The following is a 23,281-nucleotide window of genomic DNA, read 5'->3' as shown; positions in this document are numbered from 1 at the left end:
GTCCCAGTGCAAATATCCCACCCCTGTGACAAACCTCTTACAGGGGCCACAACGCAAGACTGAAATACCATCATGTAGCGCATCCATGCCTACCTATACAAGTACACTATAGATATTTCACTATAGGACACCAGTCTTGGGATATAGCGCTGGATCCGTCTTTCTGACTACGCCTTGTATAAACCACGCATACATAAAAGCTATACCTAACCTCTAAACTGCAGCCATCAGAGCACCTTAGAGAGTAGAGAACTATATCTTCTTCTGAGGTTAGACCACGATGGAGCACAAATTCAAGGAGAAGAAGCTATGATTGACAGCTGTGCCCTTCTAGTTAACCCTTTTCTTGCTCTTGCACTGGGGATTATTGCATGCACAGATGATATGTCTCCAACCCACCAGCTAGACAGGAGGAGTATGGGAGGATACAAGGACGTCCTAGCTGCAATCTACACATCTGTAGGTTAAAAAAAAAAGTTGTCAGATTGCAATTTTCCATCTCCCATGAAGAAGAAGAAGTGGCAGCTGGAGGAAGCAGAGTGAAGCATGCGCTCTCTATTGCCATCCTCTCAGACACACATCCAACCCAAATGATGAAGTGAGGGCTGGGTTGGGAGCAATGACAAGGGAGAGGGAGAGGAGCTCATTGTTTCGGGTGGGCTGAGGAGCTGCTCCTGCACAGCACAGCTCCACAAAGGGATCTGTTCAGACCGTGCTTGTCCCTGGAACAATGCTCCCCCCGGGAGAGCTGTGTGGGGAGAGATCGCCTAGCAGAAGCGCCCTGGACATTCACTTTGCAAGTGGAGAGCCTGCGATCGGATCAGCTGTGGATCCCCTGGGAGCTGTTATTTTGGTCCATTTGCTGCCTGCTGGGGGACTCAGGGCTCTGCTATTTTAAGATATGTTCCTGAAGATCCTGGGAATCACCATCCAGCAGGTAAGAAAGAGCCTTCTATTCACGCAGCTCTCTGCAGAGGACCCTAGGTTGTGCAAATGACCCCCAATCCTTGAGGAAAGGATCAGGCTGCACATAGGTGAAGAATAAGGGACCATCCACATGGCATATGTTCATTTTTTTGTCCACAAAAATGGATGAAAACCTAGGATTTTCACGGATCCATAGGCTATAATGGGTTAAACGTAGTCAAACTATGCATATGTTTAGCCTTACATATATATATATATATATATATATATATATATATATATATATATATATATATATATCTTGAGATCAGGGGAAAAAGTGCTGAATTATAAAACTTGATTAGGAAAAAAAAAGGAGTTACAGTGAAAAATGTATACGTTTTTCACAAATATATATATATATCTAAATGCTTAAAATGCATGCGTTTTTACATGTTTTTTTCATGTATGTTTCTTGCATACGTGAAACGTATATGAAAGTGCCAGTGTGCATGAACCCCAAGGGTGCAGGGCATGAGAACTTCCTCATCCTTGTAAGGGGTTCATATTGAAAAAAGGTTGCAATTACCATAAAGAATAAGGGTAGAGGGTGTAGACCCCAGTCCATGGAAACTGTCTGTTGAAGAACTTGGATTGAGAAAAGGTAGAGGGTACCACAATCCAGTACTTGGGGAAGCCTTAGCTTATGCAAAGGTTACAGGAATCCTCGATCTTTGGAAACAGCTTCAGGCTGAACAAAGGTAGAGGGGAACAGGGACCACTAATCCCTATAAGCAGCCATCAGTAATGGTAGAAATGAGCAACACCCAAGCCTTGAAAATGGTCTTAGATTGTGAGGTTTCAGGGTCTAAGGTTGAATAGAAAATCAGGGGTGCAAGGACCCTAATTCTTGCATGTAGTGTATTGTGGGTTTAACAATGGTTGGGGAAGTAGTGACCCCAGTCCTTGGAAATAAGCAATCATTATTGTATAGGAGTATTTATAATCCTTGGAAGCACTTTCGAGTTAAGCAATAGTAAATGACAAAGGAATATCTATTCCTTTGAGGGGGTCTTCCTTATTTTGACATACATTCTCCAAAAGTGTTTAAACAAAGAAACTTCACCTTGGTAGACAGCACATATTGGATCCCTGCGGTTGTCATGTGTTATGTAAGAGGGGGAGGTGGGTGGATGGCTCATCCCTGGCTATATTATTAGATAAGATAGAATTACATCATGTCAGCTCCGATAAGAGGGGCTAAACAACAAATAGGATGCCAAACTCCCCACGCGTGGATGGCTTTTGCTTGTAATGCTTCACAGCACACGTGTTAAACAGCAAACTGCAAGGTTGGTTTTAAGCAGGCAGCAAGGGGTTAATGAAGACGATGCAATAGGGGGGGGGGTGCACAGAATTCCCCCATGCAGTACATGCCAGCAGGGCACATGGGGCATCAAGTCCATTCTCTCCTAAATGAATGCACCCTAAGCTGAAAGACCTCAACCCTGTAACCAGGGTTAACACATTGACTGCCGCACTAGAAGAAAAAAATGTTTTTCTTGGGGCCATGGTGTTTTATTATTAAAAAAGAGCATAAGTTCAAAAACAAAACGATCTTTTCTAATATAATGAAAAATGTGTAATTTTTATCTTTCATTGCTTTTTGTGCGTGAATTACATTTAACTCACGAGGCTCCGGGCTCAAAACTAGTGTGAGTTAAATATGACTCACATGGCAGATAATGTGTTAACTATCACAGGTATGTGTCATTTCCCTCTGCAGTGTACTGACCCTACCTGTATATACATATACTTAACTATATAGCTGCCAACTACCCCTAATTTTCAAGGACAGTTACAAGATTTGCTGGAACTCACACATGATAGGCTTAGATATGCAATCCTTGCAGCATGTTGCCTCTGGAAATTCTTATATAGTGATGGTTACATTTGAGAATGGTTCGACGTGATTCCCAGAGGCACCGTCACACATGATGGCTCAGATACATAGTACCCTGTCCCTGGAGAGTCTAAGAAATTCTGCATCTTGTCATGACATGGAATGCAATGCTGTGTGGTCCTCCGGAAGAGATGATGGGTGTAGATATCAGCCGGGTCACATATGATAGGGCGCCTTCACATGGGCTGTAAAGGCTGCAGAATTTCCATAGTGGATTTTGCTGCAGAAATTCGCAGCATTTACAGTACAAGCCATGTGGAGGAGATCTGAGAAATCTTCACATGGTGCGGAGATTTTCAGAACAAATCCGCAGCGCTTTTGAAAAACGTTGTGGATTCTAAATCCGCAGCAGGTCTGTTCATGCTGTGGATTTCTGTTGCGGAATTCAACCTTTGAAATACAAGGGTTGATTTCTGAACCAGTTCTGCATTTAAAAACATGGCCAAATCCGGACCATTTAGTTTGGGATTTGGCCACTCCAGAATTGCAAGGGGTATTCTGCTGTGGAATGCCCTCAGTGATTTCGCAATGTGTGAAGGCGGCCTTAGATACATCCGCTCATCAGCGTATGATAGAGAATGTAGTGCTTTGTGGTTCACCGAGAGAGTCTCACACACCCTAGGCTTAGATATAGCTAGGCTCATTATTACATGTTGGAGAATGTAGCGCTGTGTTCTCCTTCAGATGAGCGTATGCGCAAATATGCTCGCTGCTGTCAAGTGTATTTACGCATTGACCGGTCCAAAGTCTTTTTTTTTTTTACCATGCAAACTTAACCCTTTCCAGTCCACTGTCTGACCTCTGAAGACATTAGGGTTTAAGGCTGTACAGCTCTGATGTTGGAAGACATCCGTTGGGGTTCTCTTACTGTGTATTGCCAGCCTCTTTGCTGTCGGAGCCTATCCAACGTGTCACCTCATGCAGTACTGGCTTTAACCAGCATATAGCGCCGTTGTATAATGGCAGAAAAAGAGTAAGCCCCCTAGAAAACCAGAATACAAATTGGATTGGAAAGGGTTTAAAAAAAAGAGCAGAAAGATATGTCCTGCCCTGTCTTTTTTCGCACATATAAAAACTACGAAACTAGAAATATCACGCGAGAACCATTGAAATCACTGGGTTTGTTTTGGCACGTTTTGTGGGAGTGATTTTTCACCCACGCAAAACGATCCAAATGCACGCTCATTTGATTTATCCCTCAGTATCACATGTGATAGACTCCGAAAGTTTAGATGCACATGATGGGCTTAGATACATCACCTCAGCAGCATGTGATGGTGCTGTGTGGTTCTCTGAGAGAGTATCACACATGATAAGCTTGGATACATCAGCTCAGCGGTACATTATGAAGAATATAGTCTTGCGTGGAGCTCTAAGTATCACACATGCTGAGATTACATGTATCATATAGATCACAGAATACAATAATGATGTATTATTATATAGACCCACCATTACTCCATCGAGGCCTTTTAGAGGTTGTATGAGCAGATAGTGGACTGAGTAGGTTTCAGCTTGTCTTGCATTCTGTGGGACATTATTTATGATGATTGAGATATCATTTCAGTAGTTTTACTCTTCCCGCAGGCTCCTATTCACATCAAATAAAATAGTGTGATTTCTGAAAATAGGCCGCAAGGACTGTAAAGGGACGAGACTCCCCGGAAATGACCAGAAATTCCATTGACCCAGAGAAGATGGTTTTGACCTGACATTCCATTCATTTCTATATATAGAAGCATCTGTCACTACAGGTCATGTACAGAGAATGAGCTGAGCATAGCGTCCAAATCCGCTTTTAGCCATGAGACCTAACGACAGTGATTTAGGATGTGAACTACAGGAGAATTTCTTTTAACCCGGAAGGTGCCATATAAAAGGGTCAGTTTTCACGCCCCTGTTTGCATGACCCCAACTCAACGATACACAGATACCAGTGCTAGAGATGCTTTATTGCACAGGAGGCACACAGTGTATTGGTATAGTCTCAATAAGTACAGGCTTGTTAGTTACAGAGTCTATATAAGGCACATAGCTTAGCGGTTACTATAATGGTATAAGTCTAGGCGGTTATAGTCTTTTAGAGAGGACACTTAACTTGGTGGTGACAAATAAGAAGTAACAGTCTCTCACTGATCGCAAACCACTTAATGGTTACAGTATTTTGCAGAGCACTGAGCTTGTTAGCTGCAGTCACTGTAAAGGCCCTTTTACACACAAAGATTATTGCTCAAAATTCGTTCAAAAGCCATCTTTTGAGCGATAATCGTTGCTTGTAAATGTGTGACCATCGCGCACTTACTGTGCACTTTTCGTCCCTCGCTCAGCTTAAAATCCGTCGCCCATGATAAGAGGGACCGCATGCTGAGTTAACAATAACATAACAATCTTTCAGCTGCTGTCCAGTGGGAGAACAATAGCAATGTATTTAGAGAACAGGCCATCTGCTGTTCTCGAAATACATGCAAATGAAGCTAGTTAGCTAGCTACCAATGCGCTGATTAGCCCATTAGTAGCTAAAGCAAAATGATCGCTCAAAACTGTCAGTTTGTGACGAATTTTGAGCAATCATCTGTGTAGTATAAACGATGAGCTGAACAATGATTGTTCAGTGTAAATAGCAGCCGTTCAGTACTAAACGTCAACTATATCATGTCAATGGAAGGGGGGGGGGGGAGCGAAAGGAGAGAAAGAGCCACACAAGGCCACCGTACTCCAAGAGGCCAGGGCAGCGGGTCTTTAGCTTAGCAGTGCGATCGCTAGACCTGACTACACTCTCACAGGAAGTTGTGTATGACTCTCACTCTTCAGTCATTATGAAGGGCGGCTTCAGACAAGAGTATTTAAAAATACGCTTGCTCCTGTGCTATTTTTTTGCGCAGAGAATGTGTGTATTTTGCGCAGGCACCACTCATTCACACGGGTGGGGGAATCCACCTGCCCTGCTTTAAATGGCTATTTAGCCAACAAAAAAAGGTGCCGGTGTGCACAGGTATTCGCAGTGTTTTGCGCATGCCCGCATGTACATATGTGTGTTTTTGTGCACCTCCCATAGACCTCTATGGGCCTCTTTGGTGTGCAAATATGCACAAAATAGAGCAAGTCCTATTGTTTTGTGCTCGTGAGAGTCACATGCGCAAAAAAAAATGAGAATGAACCCATTGGATTCAGTGGTTCTATTCTCCACGTTTTTCGCACACACACAAAAATGCGCTAAAACGCGCTCATCTGAAGGAGCCCTTAGGGTAATTTTACGTGATATCGGGCCAATATCACGCTCGGGAACGTCCAATGTCCCCCTTTTTAAATAAACGTCTCGCCAGACTTCATAAATTCTCTGTACATGCCGAAATTCCACAGCATTTGCGGTATATGTGAAGTTGCCCTTATGCCAGCTTCACACGTGGTGAAATCACTGCTGGCATTCTGCAACAAAATAACCAAAGTCATTTTACTGGAAATCCGCAGCACCTAAATGGCGGAGATTTTGCCGCTTTTTAAATTCCTGAACAGCTGCAGAATTTAACTCTTGTATTTCAAGGGTTAACGTCCATTGACTAAATCCACTGCATAAATAGACATGCAGCGGATATTAAATCCGCAGCACCTTTAAAAACCGCTGAAGATTCCGCAACGTGTGAAGGAGATTTCTGAATTCTGCAGCCAAATCCACACATGAAGGCGCCCCTAGGGTACGGTGGAATTCACAGTGCAATTTTCTGCGTAAATTCTGCCTCTGGGGGCTTTGATGGACGAGGGAGTGTAATAAATATGTTCGCTCCTGCACAACTTTATTGCGCAGCGAACGAGAGTATTTAGCGCTGGTGCCTGTGCATATACGAGCATATTTGCCCATGCATCGCTTGTTCACACAGGCGGGGGAATCGCGCTGCCCTGATTTAAAAGGCTGATCATAGGTATGCACTGTTTTTAGCGCATATCCGTGCGGGCAGATGTGCGTGTTTGCGCACCTTCCATAGACTTCTATGGAGGTCTTTGGTGTGCAAAACGCAGAAAGATAGATCAGGTCCTATTATTTTGCACCTGTGAAAGCGGACACAAAAAATGAAAGGGAGAATGACCCCCCTGGAAGCAATGGGTTCTATTCTCTGCATTATGTGCCCGTGAATTTCACGATCATTTATCGACGTCCTAAACTCACGCCCACAAAGCGAATCCATTGATTTTAATGGGCTCATTTCTCATGGGTGTTGCGCGCGGGAAAAGATAGGACTTGCCCCATCTTTCTCCGTGTTATGCAGAAAGTTGCCATAGAAGTCTATGGCAAGTTAAAAAAATCAAGGTGATGGGTGGGACCCTGCAGACAGTGCATGGAAAAGAGACCGCTGGCCCTTGTTAGGCTTTATATAGCTATTCCATATCACGGAAAGGGAGTAACACGTGTGCGTATGAACTGGCATTTCGAGCACAAAAATTACAGTACTATGCACTGGCATGCGTGTCAGCCTCAGGCTCCTGCACACGAGGGTGATATCGGGCTATGATTCACGGCCTGATATTGCCCTCGCAAACCTTCTAAAACACCTGGATGCAAAGTGATTTTACATGGAAGCAGCCTTGAATCACAGCAGGGCTGAAGGAATCCCCCATGGCGAGGAGAAAGAGGGAGGCAGCGCCACAGGGGCTCTCCTAGAGATCTACCCATATTTGGAGAGATAGGTGGGCAGGGCTACAGGGTAACTACCCCAGGGCTTCCCCCGGGTGAAAGGGGGCAGGCCTAGAGGGGGTCCTCATAGTGATTCCTCTCTAGTCAAGAGAGTAGGGGGGGGGGGGGGGTTTCGAGGACGGATCCCTTTAGTCCTGCCCCCTCTCTTGGCTAGAGAGGAATCACTATGAGAACCCCCTCTACCCTCGCCTCCGCTCTCGTGGAAGCCCTGGGAAAGCCCTCTAGCCCCACCTCTAGGAGATCCCCTGTAACTCTGCCCTCTTCTCTCTCCTCGCTATGGGGGATTTCTTCAGCCCCGCAGGCTGATCTTCCCCTATAAAGAACATGCTGCGGTATGTTTTCTCCGTCGCATCGCAACGCAGTGCTATGCAGGAAAACATCACCAATGTGAATGAAGCCATTCAAAAGAATGGGTTTCATATTTGTGCGAAATTTGTGTGTCTCACAATGCACAAATCTCGCATGATTTTATAGCCGGTGTGCAGGAGCGCTGCTTATTGCCATCTCCAAACCTTGTTCATGCTGAAATATGCTCCGCTGGGTGAACATACCTGCTGTGCATGTGCCCGTCTGATGCAGCCCTAATAATAATAGAGCATGCTGGGTTTGGGGTATTTATTCTATTCCTTGCGTATTGCACACACAAATGCATACACAGTTTCGTCTGTGGGTACCGCCCCAGTCCCTGTTTATAAATGAGGACATACACGCTCAGCCGTCCGCATGGGCGTCTCCAGTATATGTATCTGTATGTCATGTGAAGTCTCTCGGGTTTCAGAGAGCAGACATGAGAAAGTCCTGGCTCATCACACCATCTGTTCTGCTTTATATTTACTACATAAATATCCTTGCAATATGGATCCAATTAATGCATGGCATATAGACAGCAAACTGCAGAACATAAGTGGCAACAGCTGATCCGAGAGTTCGAATCCCAGTTATTCCAGTGACGCTCTCCCAGTTTATTAGTGCGGTCATTTATAACTGGCCATACTGTGATATTAGCCCGGTGGCCCGGGATGAGCTTACGCCGGCACCTCGTCAGCTATGTCATTGCTGCCATTCCCGTCACTATCGCGTTTTACTGCCAGCTTCCTTCCCATCATGGCTTAGCATGCAGCCAAACTGCCAAGCTCTTTGTTGGCTGTATCCTGTTTTTACTGTTGTCCCCTGCAGTGGAATTATCTATGTATGGCCTGCGAATAATCCCTATTTATTCTGATGGTTACACATTAAAAAATGTACCTCTAGGGTTCCTTTACACGGGTGATTTTGCGTGCGGAAAACCGTTATGCAAACCGCATCCAAAAACACCCATTGATTTCTGCGGGCTCCCTAACATTCTCCATTTTTGCTCGCAGATTTGGGCGAGTGGGATATCGCCCACATGAGCAGAGAATAGAACGCATTATTTTCAATGTGTTTAGGGCTCCTACACACGAGTGTATCTGGAACGTACAGAGAGAAAGTACAATGGAAAGATTCGCCTTTCTTCCGTATATTGGAACCGCTCCTGGTTTTGGCTCACATAATACTGATGAAAAATACGCCCGTGTGAAGAAGCCCTCATTCTCACTTTTGTGCGCGACATGGACTATTTTGGTGTGCATTTGCGCACCTAAGGCACCATAGGAGTCTATGGGCATGCACAAAAGCGCACTCCAGCACCACAAAAGTATGCAATGAACTGCGCAATTTCACTGGAAAATCAATGAAACCAGAGACTAATTGGGCAGCACAGCCTTTTAAATTACGGTACAGGTGTGTCCCCCGCCGATGTGAAGGTCCCCATTAGTGCAGAAAGTACAGTAAAAGGGCTTAAACAGACGGGCGCATGCCTTAATACACTGGCAGCTACGGAGCATATTAGCGCATGAACCCGTCTTTTTTCTTTTTGACTATTCAAACCCTGCACTATTGCGCGCAAGTTTGAAAAAAAAAGCTGGAAGACAGGTCCTGCCTTATCTTTACCGCACGTAGAATTAAGGCCTGTGAATCCCACTAGTGAAAACAAAACCATTGAAATCATTGGTTTCGTTTCATCCTGTTTTGCGGCCAGGATTTTCACAGCTGCAAAACGGGACAAAATAACGGTCATGTGAAGAAGCCGTGAAGCGCCAATTAGCAGGTGGTAACACGACCTTTACAGCGCAAAAAGCCACGCTACCACGAGTGTTTCTGCGCTTTTGCCTATGTGAGACCGCCCTTAGGGCGAGCACCCACTGGCGTTTGCGTTTTCGCCGCGTTTCCCGCGCATTTTTCGCGGCGTTTTCGCGGCTTTTCCATTAATTTCCATTGACTTTCATGGGTGCATTAGGAGAAAAATAAGGACACATATGCAACTGACAGTTCCTATGTTAAAAACGCAAACGCAACGCAAAAAAAACGCCAGTGGACAGGAACACATGTTATCTCTATGCCTGTGCAGGAAAAACGCAAAACGCAAAACGCAGGTAAAAAAACGCCAGTGGGTGCTCGCCCTAAGGCATCTGTTCTGGGTATCAAATATTGCAAAATGTAGTATAATAATGTACAAATATCTGCATTATAAGTCGCACATGGCTGATCAGATCAGAAGCCATGTGAGAAAATATTTCACTGATAGTAGATGCTTGCAACAAACTTCCAGCAGATGTGCCCGGAAAATCAGCAGTAAGGGCGGAGCAGATTTGCGCAGGCACCGCTTCTTTACACGGATGTCGGGAAACACCCTGCCCTGATTTTAAAGGCTAATTTGCCTAATGAGGTTCCAGTAATCGCGGGTATGCACTGTGTTTAACGCATACCTGCACGGGGAGATGTACATGTTTGCTCTTTGGTGCACAAACACGCAGAAGATAGGGCAGGTTCTATTTTTTGCGCCCACGAAAACAACTGGTGCAAAATAAGAAAGTGAGAATGAAGTCCTTGAAATCAATGGGATCTATTCTCTGCGTTATATGCGCGGGACTTTCCCACATAATTGCAGAATTTCAGGCTCGTCTGTCAAAACACTAAGGCCTCTTCGATATAACCATATGCGTTTTTATGCTTGGCCAAACACACCGTAAAATGCATAAAGAAGAATAGCCGCAATCAAGTCCCGATCTTAATAAGCGTTTTCCGGCCATTCACACAGGCTGCTGCTGCATGATGGCAAAAAAAATACGCTGCAGCGCGGAAATCTATAGATCGGCAGGAATCCTCAGAAGGACTATTAATGCTTAAATAAAGCAGCTGTCATCTTTTCCGACCGTTGCACGCAGGTAAACTCCTCCCCCTCCCTTTTTTTTTAGCTCCCATTGAAGTCTAGGGGAGCTTCCAGTGTATCTTGGCAAAAGATAGGGTAAGACCTATCTTTTCAACCCTATGTATTGGTCGCCATTTTCGGTTACCAATGTCCTATTTTTCCCGGCGCAATTTTTTTACGCGCCTAAAAATCGTTCATCTAAACAAAGACATTGGAACCCAATGCTTCAGATTTTTGCGACTAAATAGTGGCGTATATATAGTTGTATGAAGAAGCAGACTAACTGTAGACAGAGCGCGTGTTCTCCGTCAGTCTTCTGTTTGTAGATATTGTATAGGCATCTGTAGTAGTTGAGGTGACATTAGTGTCTACGTCAGCAGAAGGTGCCCATGGCACGTCCCCTGTGTGGTAATCACAGCAGATGTAGGTACACATCTATTGCTGATTATAATGTATTCAGTGCCCATTGTTGACCCATACATCAGTCCATGGTTTGATGTCTCAGCCAAGCCAACATGCTTCACATTCACTTGCAATCAACAAAAATATTTTTTTTTCTCTATGGAAAGTGTCTTCAATCAAGTTTGTAACATCTGATTTTTTACAAGCCGTATCCATGTGGGACAGATCTGTATTAATGACTGTGGTGCTCTTTATAGAGGTTTTCTGTGTCATTATCAGGAGCAAAAACAACATTACACACATAGGAAATGATTTTACTGGCTGAAATACTCAAAAATTGTATGACTAGAACATTCAAAGGCTTTGTCCAAGATTGGAAGAAGTTGGCTGCTTCCTTCTATGAACAGCGCCCCCCTTTCCATGGGTTGTGTCTAGAATTGCAGCTTGGTTGCACTGAAGTGAAAGGGGCTGAGATGCACTTTTTCTGATAACCCTTTTAAGTTTGGTGGTGCTATTATAATGGTTCCACCAGGTGTCTTAAAGGGAATCTGTCACCATCATTTTGCAACCTTCTCTGAGGGCAGCATCACATAGTGACAGTCCTTCTGATTGCAGTGATATGTCTGCTGTATGTAGGTGTGCAGTAGTTTGGGAGAAACGTACATTTTATCAGTAGCAGCACATGCATAGAGGACTACAAGAAGTAGTCCTCCATATTCATAGACTGCAGTTAACTACACCTAATTCACCCTCTAACCACTGATTGACAGCTGTCTATCTATTACTGTGCATAGGGAGACACCTATTAATCATTGGCTAGAGGGCGAGGGTTGGTGTGGCCAGCAATTGAAATCCACCCGTGTGAGCCCGACTTTAGAGAGGCTGCAATAAGACAGTAACAGATTACCTTTAAGGGGAATGTCCATCTTTTAACATCAGTTGAGTCATCAACATTCATCACCTAACATTTAAAGAATATTAGATCAGTGGGGTCCGACCACTCGAATTATCACTGATTGCTAGTATTGCAGTGCTCTGACTCACCCTGTAGACATGATAGGGAGGAGTGCTATAGACAAGTGGCTGAGATTGTGCATAGCCGCTCTGGGAGCCATAAAAACAGCTGAGCAGGCGTCCATAGAGAGGAAGGGTAATTGATCATTGACTACTTAACTCAATTCCTCCCCACCAAAGTCATCCTGTCAATCAAAGGGTCCAAATAGTACTGATTGGAGAAGTTCCCAATATATGTATCCCACTGAATTAACATTTATTACTTAAAGGGTTATTACGGGACTTTGTTAACTTTTTCTATTGCTGACCAACAGGTCATCAGTAGATGATTGGCGAGGACCCGCTGCTCTGATCCTCACGATCGCTGATTCCTGAATTCAATGGGAGCTGTGCTACAAGACCAATCTGGGCTGCTGCGCTGTTGTGGGTGCTTTTTGCTTCCTGCACTGACCATAGCAACAGCGGCATTGGGAATCAGCTAATTGATAAGTATCGAAGCAGTAGGTCCCCAACAATCGTTTATTGATAACCTGTCACTCATCCATCGAAAAAGTTAACAGAATCCCAAAATACCTCTTTAAAATATTTAAATTAGAAAATTCTAACTGCCTGCTGGCACCACTAGAGGGAGCTTAGGATATAAGAGGATGGCACTGCCCCTTTAAATTGTTCAGTACCTCTAATGTGATGTTTTGCCTTTTGTGAACCTTTTTTCCTCTGCTCGGTTGTAAATGCAGCTCTGGTTAGTGCTGCAAATAGGCGAAGGCATGTAGTTCCTGAATCAACAGCACATGCAGAGTAATTGGTGTTGCCATGAGCTCAGCAGGTGACCATGGCAGCTGTTCAACAGCGCAGAGGGGGTATGCAATCTTCCCCTGACTTGCAAACGGAAGGAATATGTCCTGTAAGTATTCTGCTGTAGAGGAGCCTGCACTGTGGGCCCAGGTGCAGCTACTGTGAGCCACGCCAGGGGGCAGCAGGCAGATGCTGTGAGAGCCACTGCTGTGGCAGCGTGGACTGTGGACTAATTTACTGTCAAGTGGGTGGTCTCCAACATCCACTGTCAAAGACTAGGTAGTGTTTTAATGACACTGAGAAGTGGAAACCACCAACTTGACAATAGGAACCAGGGGTGTAACTATAGGGAATGCAGGGGATGCGCTTGTACCTGGGCCCAGGACCCTTAGGGAGCTCATAAGGCCTCTCTTCTCCATGTAGGGAGTCCAGTACTATGAATAAAGCATTTTAGTTTGGGGGCCCTGTTACAGGTTTTGCATTGGGGCCCCGAATCTTCAAGTTACGACTCTGGGTATGGGTACAGAAGGAGGGGGTGGGGGGGACTCAGCTGAACTTTTTCACCCGGGCCCCTGAGCCTTTAGTTACACCCCTGATGGAACCATTGCAACGAATTTTGATGGCAGTTTTGGTGGTGGTGGTGAAGGGGGGAAGTGTGTGTGTGTGAGGGGGGTTAAACCAAAATTACAAATTGTGACAGAATCAGTGGGGGGTGGGGGGGTAGAGGTTCTCTTCAAAAACAAGCCTAGGTTTTACCACAATGTTATACAAAGTTTTTCCTGATTAGTGATAGGAGAGCTCCATCACATTATACGGTACATGATGTCCTCCTCTGTGGACACATTAACAGTCAGAAGATCAGAAGATTCTTTCAAAATATAAACTGCTCCTGGGACTTAATTCTCATTTGGATCTTGAGGTTTTGGTTCCTCCGAGGATGGGAGCTACTAATGTGTGCCATGCCCTCGGTGATGTCTTCAAGAAACCCAGATCACAATTAGCGCTCTCCAGATAAACAAATGGTTACATTGTGTCAGTGTGAAGATTATTAATGATATATAATGACCCTCATTGTAAGATCCATAAATGACTTCATCCTGTTTTCTGTATTTGTTTCCTCTATGATGTAACACATAATTTTAGCACTTTTGTCCTCGTAAACACACACTGACCTGCAGGTTAAGATATTACCGAGAAAATGTGGTTCAGTCCTTTTTTTTTTCACTTGTTTTGGATTATGTTTCCAACCATAATAACGTAAAATTCCATTTATATTCATTCAGTGCTTAGGAGACAACAAAAATGCCAGATTAACAGATATTATGGATTATTGAATGGTTATAGAAAGGTCAGTCAAATTCACTTCTAAGGCTGTGCGCATTTCGCAAGTTTTGTGGGTTGTAAGAAGCACAAACCCACGCGAATATCAACTCCATTTTTTTGAATGGAGTCATGTACATGAGAGATGTTTTCCCTCAACTTGATGCTGCGAGGTAAAAAATCGCTGCAAATCCCATTTTTTTTTTGTGTCCCTCAGAACGCATCGCCCGTTGTTCTCAATGGGACAGTCAAACACATCGCATTGCAATAGGCGAGATGAGAGAGAGAACAACATCAAAGCCCAGGAGAGTTAACTGATCTCGCCTCTCGAAATCCACCCACTTGGATCCATATTCAGCACCATTAAAGATACAGTGTACCTAAAAAGTAACAAAAAAGTAAAACAACACGTCAAATACAGTGACACCCCTTAAAAGTAGGTTATACCCCCTTACAAAAGTGCTACAAGTAACAGTGCCACAAGAATGACCTTCACCCCATTACTAGTGCCAGCCTAGTACCCTCATAATCAAAGTCACAGCAAATTGTCCCACGTAAATCCTAAGAAGAGTGGTCCCTGATAAACCGTTGTACCAGCCAAGTCCATAGATCGAAACATTAACATGTGAGCTTGCTATGGCCAACAGGAAGAGCTGAGTGCATACATATATAATTATATAGAACATACATATTGCGAGTGCCGCCCCGAGATTGCCATCACATATGCTAGTCCCTGTCCCCATTGGGGCTTACAGTCTCAATTTCAAACTGTTTCTCGCAAACAAACAAAAAAATGGAAAATAAAATGTCGACTTTCTATGATTCCTTGCTTTTCTAGTATGGAAGATACTTTTCCATTGTGCTGTTGCCAGGTAACGTAACCTCTGCGGCAGCTATAGAGGCCGGCTCCGCACACTTCCATCGCCCCCTCAGCCATATCATCTGCAGACACTAACAAGTATTTAGGACTCCGGCACTTTAATGTTTTCTTATGCACAATTGTTTATATGAGTTATGCTAGTATCACTTGGATGGCGGTGATATTCACTCTCCATGTATTGTATTGCAACTACTCCCATGATGCACAGCACATAAAAACATTTGTACTAGTGTTTACTCCTGTACCTATGATGAGGAATAGATGAGCCCATAGCAACCACAGTCTAAGAGGATTTCTCGGGGAGTTATTGTTCTTTAACAACTGCTGCATCTATTTTTAGCTTCAGGTGTAAAATGATCTATAAATAGAACGAGTGGAATTTCTAGTCTGGGTGGATATCATCTAACAAAACACATAGGGTTTTTGCGGACGAACGATTTTGCGTGCGTTCTTGAAAGTGCAAAATCGCTCGTGCGAAACACAGAGAATAGTACTCATTGATTTCAATGGGTTCCCTCACATTCAGCATTTTTGCGCTCAATATATGCGCGTGAACGTATACGCGTCAATAGTATACCAAAGTTTACCAGTCCGCACAAAATCGTGCACTCGGTGTTAATCGATTTTGTGGTGTTAATCGATAACACCGGGGACTAATTAGGCTGCACATACTGTTCAATCACGGCTCAGGTGTGTCCCACGCCGATGTGAACGGGGCCGGCAGCATAGAAAAGTAAGTAAAATGCGCAGATACGTACGCAATAGCGCTCCCTTCACAGCATTATTATGTCACGCTATCTCAAGCGTATCTACGCCTACGCTCGTCTGCAGGAGCTCTCAGGGCGAAATTTATAAAACTGTCTTTTCTACCCACGGCAACCAATCACAGAGCAGCTTTTGTTTTTCAAAGTCAGAATATAAAATGAAAGCTGAGCTGTGATTGGTTCCTCGGGCATTAAAGATAGTTTTTTTCAATTTAGTTGTATAACTTTATAATCCCTATGATTTAAAGGAATAGTCAATGTCATCAGCTTATAAAATGCAGCAGCTTTATAACAAGACTGTCGTATCAGCCACACAGCTAATGATAGAGAACAAAAGACTTTTAAACTGCACAGCAAATGGTAATTAGGGAGAAATTAGGTTTAGTGTCCCTTTAAATACCAGATGTGTTTACTAAAAGCAAATGGAAGGAAATGTATTGCTATATTTGTTTTTTTTCGCTTTTTCTTCTTCTTCGCATTCGTTTATACCTAACACTATACTATACTTAGACTATAATTGTGTTTTAGCCTGTGATGTCTATGATTTGTCACCCCCCACACTAGGGCGCCGTAGTCCCCATTGACTCCTATGGGGACCTTTGGTGTACAAATATGCAGCATAATAGAGCATTAAAGGGTTATATTGTTGGTGCAAATACACAACACCCATTGCCCGAATACATGGTGCTAATGTGTACATAAATGCGCCTAGGCCCATGCCACCATCATTTCTAATTATACTATGCACTATGCATTATTTTCTCATTGGCCATCACTGATCACATGAGTAGAGCTGTCCAATCACAGAGCAGATGTAGTGCATTTGTAGTCTAACACTACCAATGCACTATGGGCTATTAAATAAAACGGGACCAGAACCAGTACAGTGGCGGGATGGAGGAGAGATCCAATGCAGGCAATATACCCCCACCGGCCTCCGGTCCCAGAACAAAATATTGTTCCCAAACCAGATGGTTGCTTTTACTGTTCTGCATTAGACCTTATAGATGATTCCCTATACTCTGCATTAATGGCCGTCTTCCCACAGTGGCCTTCAGTCCCCTTATGTAATGTTGTTCCCGGATGCATCAGTTTACAGTTGGTGGCAGTAAATTGTAGTAAAGTTGTCACACTGCTGTCCTCTCCTCTAATTTACTGATATTATCTGTCATTTTGGCTAAAAGAGAAAAAAGAAATCGTGTGAGTGTACTTCGCAGCCAGCTTGATGGCGGCTGGAGCCAGACGTATTAATCCATAACAGGATGTTCTGCGCAGATTCGGGGAACTTATCCCAATCACCATTATTTTTTTCTGTTAATTACTGCATTTATGTAAGTGGCAATATTTGTCAAGTGCTCATTCTGGATGCGGTAATGCAGGATGATTAATGGACATGCTTATCTTCCTGGTGACTACTTTGTGGGTTTGTGTTTTTGACATTAGCGACCTCATCGGCCCTAAATGAGCTGAAGTATCTCTAGAGGAAGCTGAGGCAGATATGTTGTGGTTCTGTGATGCTGTAGATGAAGATATCCTCAATTTATAGGTGCCTATGATCCCCCTCTAGATTGAATGACTGCGTGGAAAATATATTTGCTCAGAATATAGCCTTGTTGCCCATAAGAACCAATTATGGCGCAGCGTTTATGTTTGCACAGTGGAAATGAAAACTAAGCTTTGATTGATTGCAAAAAAGCCGCTTATCCATTAGGCCTTTTTCACACGAGCGTTTTATTGCAGCTATGGTGCCGCGATAAAACGTAGGCCGAAAATCGTGACCATCTGAAGCATTGGATTCCAATGCATCCATTTAGATGGGTGATCTTCTGACATGTAAAATTGGCCAGCCTGTAAAAGATAGCGCATTCCTGTCGGCTGCTTTTACGCGCAGCCAGGAAAGATAGGACTTGTCCTATCTTTTGCTGGAATATGTAGCCGGTTTCCACAGACTCCTATGGGAGCCTATGAGAGTCATCAGAAAAGGGAAAGTGGAGTAAGGGGGAGAGATTTTAGCAGCGCTAAAGTCTCTCACCCCGACTGACAGAATGCCAGGCTGTAGCGTATATACGCCACAGCCTGGCTGTCTGAATGGGCGAAAAGGCAGAAGATTTAGCTGTGACTTCATTGCAGATTTCTCTCTTCCATGCGATTTTCAGCTGAGATGCGGGCGTCCGAAAATCGCAACACCTGTGTTAAAGAACCCTTAGGATGAGGAGACATGATTCGACTATCTGCACGTGGCCAAACTACATCTATCAATGGTGGCCAATGGCTTTATGACTTTATGGTAAATCATGGGGTCATTGGCCCCCTGGATGGGTGTGGTTTGGCCACAAGCAGCCAGCCCGTGTGCCCTTAGCCTTAGGGCTCCTGCAAACGGGCGTATTTGTGCACACACAAAATTTGCACGTGCAATACACAGACAATAGAACCTGTTAATTTTAGTGGGTTCGTTCACATTTCCTTTTTTGCATGAGAATTTCTCGCACGCGCAAACAGATAGAAGCCGCTCAATTTTTGTGCGCATTTGCTAACCAAAGGTCCCCATAGAAGTCGAAGGGAGGTGCGCAAATGCACGCACAATTCATGAACAGATGCACAATTCCGTGAAAGAAAAAGCACATCTGGACCTCATTAGCCTAAATAGCCATTTAAATCAGGCCGTGGTTGTCTGCTGTGCACAAATAAACACGCCTTATGTGCTCAAAAAATACAGTAAAATGTACCGATACACGTGCAAAAAGCCTCCTACATAGAGCAAATACTTTGCCTTAAGGTGTGTGCAAAAACGCACCGTCTGAAGGAGCCCTTAGACTCCATTTACACAGATATGCTGGTAAATCATTCGGTCGTTCACATTGACTGCACAGTGAATGACTGAACTATCGCTGTTCACACGCAACGACGTGTAAACAATAATTTTTATGCATAAAATGAACGACAAACAAGAAGCGAATGAATTCTCCTTCCTTATTCAATCGTTGGCTATATTTACACTAAATGATAATTGTTCAAGCTCTTACAATACAACAATTTTTTGAACGCTAATCATTCTTATCTACACAGATTTTTGATAAATGAAGCCCAAACCTGAAGTGTTCATTACTAGAGTTTCCAAACAACATGCTGGTCACACTGTTTCCTGCAGCTAGGAACCTCTCAGATTAGCTGTAATCTGTGAGGGAACTTGGCAGGCAGTGTTCAGTTCCCTGCGGTGCCTCCACAGGAAAGATGAGGTATTACAAAGTGCCCTTTGAAATTAATTGGGACTCTGTGTAATGCATCCTGTATTAAAGAGGTATTCCCTTCTTAGCTAGTTAACTCCTATTCACAAGTTTTGACAGCAGTGGCTAGATAACCTGTAAAGCAGTCAACACCTTTAAATTGTTAAAAATTCTGTTCAACTATGTAGTTTATTATATAGTTTTCACAAAAAATATGGCAAGGAGGGGTTTGCCATCCAGCTTTTTACAATCCTGAACAGTAAATTTACCTGGTTATGAAGTAATATATCCCACATTTTAGGAAAGCCATTCGTCATTTGGATTTCCTCCTATGTTCATATTTTCTTCCTATGTCTGCAAGTTATACTTGTTCTATGAGTGATCATCTCTCCTGTGTGAAAGCACAGCAGCAATAATCACTGGGATGACTGTCGGGTGCTTAGGCGCTTGACAGTCGTTCCATGCAAAAGGACCCTTAGTTTTCGGAACTGCTCTCCACTTTGTATGTACTGTATATCTAAAGTTGACCAAAGTAATCAGACAGCTATCAATTGAAAGACAACCACTATGCCTGACTATTCCCATGGCCTACAAAGGTGAGGATGACCCCATGAAACAGGTCAAACTGGGCCCCCATTATGGTGCAAGGTTGTTCCACAGGACGGAAGAGCCTGATGTTTTTGTTCCCCATGACCTTTGGGCCAATTCCCCACCCCATTATTTTCTCTGGAGAAAAAAGGCGTGTGTAGGATCTCATCACCATGAGACCACCCAAGACTGCAGTTCCTCTTTCCAAGCAACTACATGGCCTGTCCATATGGCTTGTTATTTTAATGGAGAGAGGAAAATAAGTGACTGACAGATACCATTGGCGCCACTTCGCCCTAACAAAGCTATAGAATCAGACTTCTTGGAATCCAATCTGTCTGATCCCTCGTTACCCAAATAGGAGATATCCAAGGATCATTTGACTGAGATTTTATGTAGGGCCCATCGAAATTTATAGGATTAAAGTTTGTGGCCAGGATAAAATGGAGAAATTACGGTATATTGAACTCCCACTGTGGACGGAGAGCTATGTGAGGGCATCTGCAGAATACCTGCGCTCTCGGTATGGATAAAAAAAAGTTATGTGAGATTTCCAGCATTTATTTTTTCTTGAGGAAACACATCTTCCTACCCGCTGACAAATACATAATAAATCCATTATTTCTCAAGGTGATGTATTGAGCGTGTTAAAATCCATTATTCAGATTCCTGTTCTCATATAGGAAGAGCGATGTTCCATCTTTTTCTCATTTGGAGCTGCATGTGGGCTGTATAAATTCTTAATCAGAATCAGATTATATTAAGCGGCCCAGATAGCGTTAGTTCCACTTTAAGCGCCGCTATTATTAGAATACAAAGTATTGAATCATTTATTCCTCACTTCTCATAAGATAGCCACCTCCAGAAAATGTTTTCCTCTAGACTTCGGAATCCTTGTAGTTCGTTCTTATGAATCGATGATTTGCTATGTCATACTATACCTAAAGATTTAGCCATTTTAATAGTTACGGCCATATTAGGTAATGATTTTATGAAGTTACGGTAAATTATTTTAATTGTTTATTAGTCATTTTTCTCAGCTAGTATGTGTCACTGTAGCCATTGCATTTGGAACGTGTTGTCTCTCCTCAAGGAGTGGTGAGTGGGGAGACTTATAAGGCCAATCATGCTCCTCTGGGAAATATATGCAAATAAGGAGGATGGAACAACACCACTGCAGCGCCACCTATTGGATGATAGTATTCCTTCAAATCAATGTCTGAACCCTTTATACAGGTCTTTATAACAATGATTGGCATAGCCCTCCCACTAGCCAAGCCAGGATCCTACTGCACACTGATGAGGGGCAAAACCCCTGTGTATGGTATTCTGGCTTGGTTTTCAATTCATAATCATTGTTATAAAGACCTGTATAAAGGGTCGGACATTGATTTGCAGGAATGCTGACATCCAATAGGTGGCGCTGCAAAAGTACTGTTCCATCTTCCTTATTTGCATATATTACCTAGAGGAGTATGAATGGCCATATAAATCTTCTCACTCACTTTCTTGGTGCCCTCCTTAAGGAGTGACTCTACCCCTACCAAGCCCAGTCATAGGCTTCTGACTAGCCAAGCCAGAATCCTACTCCACACTGATGAGGGGCAAACACTGCAGGACTGCTGCCATCTAATAGGTGGCGCTGCAGAGGTATTGTTCCATCTTTCTTATTTGCCTATAGCCATTGCTGCACATAGTTTGAGTCTGGGACTTAAAGGGATACTAAATCTAAAAATATTTCATTTGCTGTGTTGAATATAAGATATTCTTTCCTATTAGTCATTAGAGAATGATTGTAATGTTCTATAAATGGACTAGTTACTGGAAGTCCACACACAGTATATCCATATCTGAGCAGTTTGTCTTATAACTCTGCACTTTTATAAGCTGTCATCTTTAAATGGAACGTATGAATATCAGTCGGATTTTTTGGCCTGCAGCACTTTTTGTTTATACCGCTGCAGCGATGAGGTCAGTGAGGTCAATGGATCTGATAGGAGCTTTTTTAGACCATCAAGTTATGCTATTTCTATGGAGAAAGGAAGATAAATGCCTCCCAGACACCACTTGGCTAGATCAAATGCATCAAACTGGTTGGAATCCAAGCTGCCTGGTACTTCTTTGCTGGAGACATTTAAAGGGGATGTCCACATTGGACAATCACTACTTTTTCGAAGTTGGTGTCACACAGGCGTACATTTCTTTTTGAAATCGTATGCATTTAGGCCTTATTCACACGACCATATATACACCCCCTATTTAGCCACATTAAAAAGTCACCCAAAAATCGTGACCATGTGAAGCATTGGATTCCAATGTATTCCATCACCTCACTGATTTTTGGGTATGTAAAAAAATTGCGGCAGGAAAAATAGCCGCGTCAAAAGATAGGTTTTGTCCTATCATTTGTCGAGATATGCTGGAAGCTCCACTAGACTTCTATGGAAGCGGCAAAAAAAGGGATGGGGAGGGAATTACTTGGTCATGTGAATGAGACCTTAAGCCCAAAAAAACACATGCAACCATATTCCCATTCATATAGTTAGGTGAATGAACCCATTGAAATCAATGGATTGTATTCACTGCATATAGCACATGCAAACTGCTGCACATATATATTCATGTGACACAGGCCTTAGGCCACTTTCACACGGCCCAGAAAATTGCGCGAGATTTGTGCATTGCGAGATGCACAAATCTCGTACAAATATGAACCCCATTTTAGAGATTGCGGCATGTCCAAAGTTTGGGTGTTCCCTCGGAACGCCTCTCCCATTGTTTTCAATCCTTTGGCGCATCTAAAAGAAGCAACAGATGATCGCTACTTCCCTGAAGTGATGCAACACGTTTTTGACACAAAAATACCTTGCATCCGCTGGGAAATTGCACGTTCCCGAGTGCAATATCGAGCCGAGTTTCAGGGCCCTATCCATGTAAAATTAGCCTACGTGTCACCCTATTCGAGCCCCCAGCTACCAGCTGGAATCAGTAAGGAAACCTGGTAGTAAGGACATTTTCACACGAGCGTAGTTATTTTCGGTTGGCTGTGTCATGGCCACAGCGAGACTGAAAATTGTGTTTTTGCACCTGTTCAGACGGCTCTCGGGTGCAGCGCATACACACTGAGCCCGGATTGCCGTCAGGCGGGGAAGACAGCTTAGCTCCACCAAACTGTCTCCCCCTTTCCGCCCCTTCGTTTAGCACACTTGCTCCCCCCCTTGTCAGCTGCCAGCAATGGGAGTGGGTTGGACGGTTGCTGGCAGCCAACAAGGGGCTTGCCGAGAGCCGACGAGTGGGCGGGAAGGGAGAGGCAGTTTATGTGCCAGACCTGGGCCGTCTGAACGGGCGCACAAGCGACAGATTTGTGTGCCCAATCACACAATTTTTGACTGAAAATAGCTATGCTCGTGTGAAAGAGCCCTAGGAGATGAAGATCAAGAACAGATGAACCCTCTCTATTAAGAATTCCTGCTCTGTGTCAGGAACAATGGAGCCCTGACCAGGATAAC

The 23,281-nt window shown here is 43.7% G+C and overlaps 1 protein-coding gene across 1 annotated transcript in view; it reads left to right on the top strand.

The window, feature by feature from the left end:
* The first annotated feature begins 502 nt into the window (after positions 1-502).
* The window catches only part of GPR153 (G protein-coupled receptor 153), a 64,094-nt gene continuing 41,315 nt past the window's right edge, over positions 503-23,281 (top strand). The window contains exon 1 of the mRNA XM_066607326.1: positions 503-937. The gene's annotated coding sequence lies outside the window, so the exon portion shown is untranslated. The remainder of the gene's footprint in view (positions 938-23,281) is intronic.

The sequence above is a fragment of the Eleutherodactylus coqui genome, chromosome 6 (assembly GCF_035609145.1).
Source record: "Eleutherodactylus coqui strain aEleCoq1 chromosome 6, aEleCoq1.hap1, whole genome shotgun sequence".
NCBI classification, from domain to species: Eukaryota; Metazoa; Chordata; class Amphibia; order Anura; family Eleutherodactylidae; genus Eleutherodactylus; species Eleutherodactylus coqui.
Note: the sequence above shows the minus strand (reverse complement) of the source record. Positions and strands in the feature narration are given on the sequence as shown.